Raw genomic sequence first — 3,127 nt, 5'->3', positions numbered from 1 at the left:
GGGGGTGTTGCTGGATGCCATCAGCATCCAGTGATTGACACCCCAAGCCTAAAGATCACTGAGGAGAGTGATCTTGATTTGCTCAGTCAAAGGCAATGTTTATAAACATTTGCCTTTGACCGGTAAAGATCTGCCTCCCTCCATCACTTGCTTTTAGTGAGGGAGAGAGACAGATCGTGAGAAAAAGCAGGTACACTTTGACACTTTACACTTTTGACTTTATCAAAAATAAAAATTTACACAAAAGGCTCTTATAAGAGCCCCTCTTTTTTTAACCCCTTCCTTACTGTTGATCACTGCATAGGCAGTGATATTGCACATGCACTTTTATTTTTATCCACATTTTTTATACTTTATATTATTTCATATTATTTTTAGGTACCATTAACCCCTCCTTTGCTGTAGATCAGTCCTTAGGGATTGATCCCATAGCAGCAGCACCTTTTATTTTACTGATTTTTTGTTGTTGTTTTTTTGGCTAGGGGTTAATTTATTTTATAATGCAGCGCGTGTATACTGCTGAGGAAGCGTATGCATTTTTGGCCTCAGATTCTGAGGCCACTGACACAGCGTCAGATTTTGGTCAGTTCACAGATACATCTAGTGATGTATCTGTGGCTGCTGGGTCCGCTGCCACAAGTAGTGGCATTGCACCCAAGGAGTGGGTAGTGCCTAATAGGTATACACCAGCTATCCCTCCTTTTACTGCAATTCCTGGCATCAGTATTGATGTTACAGGATTTACCCCATTGCAGTTTGTGCAGATTTTTTTGGGAGAAGATGTCTTGGGAGACATTGTCTCCCAATCCAACATCTATGCCCAGCAGTGCCGTGCTGCTAGCCCTGACTCCTATTTTTCAAAGCAGCCATGGACCCCCATAGACATGCCAGAATTTCTTAAATTCTGGGCATTAACTATGCTAGTGGAAATTATAAAAAAAACCTTCATCCGCTCCTACTGGAGCACTAGCCCCATCTTTAGTACCCCCATTTACACCCACCCAGTCCATGGGTAGGAGAAGGTATGAAATGATTCTTCATTTCATGCATTTTAGCGACAACAGCCTGTGCCCCCCTAAGGAGCACCCCCAGTTTGATAGGCTCTATAAAATCCGCCCCCTGATTACCCATCTCGCTGCCAAGTTTGCAGAGGCTTATACACCTGGAAGGGATATCTGCGTGGATGAATCCCTGAGTAAAGTATAAAGGAAGGTTGGGATTCAAGCAGTATATTCCTTCCAAGCGCTCCAGGTATGGCATAAAATTGTATAAGCTCTGCGAGAGTGGGGCTGGGTATACTCAGGCCTTCCGGGTATACGAGGGTTGGGATAGCCACCTTGACCCTCCAGGTTGCCCAGAACATCTAGGCACCAGTGCCAAGATTGTGTGGGACCTAATATTCCCACTTATGAACAAAGGCTACCACTTGTATGTTGACAACTTTTATACAAGCATCCCTTTGTTCAAGTTGCTGTATTGTTTCGATACAGTAGCTTGCGGTACTATTAGAAAGAACCGCGTGGGTTTCCCACAACGTCTGGCACAAACCCGACTAGGAAAGGGAGAGACCTCAGCTCTACGCCAAGAGGAGCTTTTGGTGTTGAAGTTCAGGGACAGAAAAGAGGTGTGCATGCTGAGCACCATCCACGATGAGAGAACTGTGGAGGTTTCTGTCCGTGGCAGAGCTGGGGTCACTAAAAAGCCAGTGTGCGTCAGGGCCTATAATAAGAACATGGGTGGAGTTGATCTGTCAGATCAACTCCTACAGCCCTACCTAATTTTGAGGAAGACAAAGGCCTGGTACAAGAAGGTTGCAATTCATCTAATGCAAATTGCAACCTACAATCCTTTTTTGTTGCATGAAAAAGCAAATCCCAGAATGACTTTTTTGCAATTTCAGCTTCGAGTAATTTCGGATATCTTGTACCAAGATGCACCTGGTCCCCGTGAATTGGGGCTACCCATTTTATTTTTAAAATTCCTCCTACAGAGAAGAAGCAGAATCCCCAAAAGAGATGCAGGGTATGCTACAGCAGGGGGCAAAGAAAGGACACCCCATTCTACTGTCCAGATTGCCCTGGAAAACCTGCACTCTGTGTCGGTAACTGCTTCAAGCTGTACCACACTGCTGCCCATTTTTAATTTTTTTTTTCCTGCTCTACATTTGTATTTTTTCCCCATTTACTGCTGTTTTGATGTTTTTTGCTGCGCCATTTTTTTGCACTAATTTGCACTGACAAGTGACCCCTGTGTCCTTTCCCATGGCATGAGGGAATCGCTTAAGGTGCTAGATCAAATCCCTTCTTGGAGAAAGGCTTTCTTCTGCCCCATCTGAAAGTTGGGTACAAACCAAGTTTTGACCGGATGTTGTAAACAGTGAATTACGAATGTCTCAAATGTTACAGTTTAGCCCCCACACAACCTGCCAAACCCATGCATGTGGGGTATCGCTGTACTCAGGAGATGTTGCTGAACACACATTGGGGGGTTGTTTGCCAGTGACATATACCAGAACCTGTATATTTATAACTAAAGTACAATTTGTGTGGAAAAAAAGAATAAAAAAAAATTATTACAAAGTTTGACAGTGTGGTTGTATAATTGGTGCATGGCAAGGGTTAAAATAACAGCATTTGGAATACCCTGGGGGTAGTTTTCAAAAATATATGGTTTGACGGGGTTAAACTGAGTTAACCGGCTTCAAAGATATTCCAAAGAGGAGATGTAGGCAGAATGACCAGATGCTAAAAGTCTGTGTTGAAAACTTGAATTACGCATGCCCCAAAAGTAGCCTTTTACCAGCCAAACAATCTGACAAACCCATGCATGTGGGGTATCACTGTACTCAGGAGATGTTGCTGAACACATATTGGGGGGTTGTTTGACAGTGACATATACCAGGACCTGTATATTTATAACTAAATTACAATTTGTGTGAAAAAAATAAAAAAAATTACTATTACAAAGTTTGACAAAGTGTGGTTGTATAATTGGTGCATGGCAAGGGTTAAAATAACAGCATTTGGAATACCCTGGGGTGTCTAGTTTTCAAAAATATATGGTTTGACGGGGTTAAATTGAATTACCCGGCTTTAATGATGTTCCAAAGAGGAGATGGAGGCAGACT

At 42.9% G+C, this 3,127-nt stretch overlaps 1 pseudogene; it reads left to right on the top strand.

Moving 5' to 3' along the window:
* Window positions 1-2,228: 2,228 nt before the first annotated feature.
* LOC149305690 (small nucleolar RNA SNORA35) lies at window positions 2,229-2,350 on the top strand (annotated as a pseudogene).
* Window positions 2,351-3,127: the final 777 nt, after the last annotated feature.

Source organism: Sceloporus occidentalis, unplaced genomic scaffold (assembly GCF_023333645.1).
Source record: "Sceloporus occidentalis isolate IW3139 unplaced genomic scaffold, rSceOcc1.0.p SCAF_11, whole genome shotgun sequence".
Taxonomy (NCBI): domain Eukaryota; kingdom Metazoa; phylum Chordata; class Lepidosauria; order Squamata; family Phrynosomatidae; genus Sceloporus; species Sceloporus occidentalis.
This window is presented reverse-complemented; position numbering and strand designations above follow the sequence as displayed.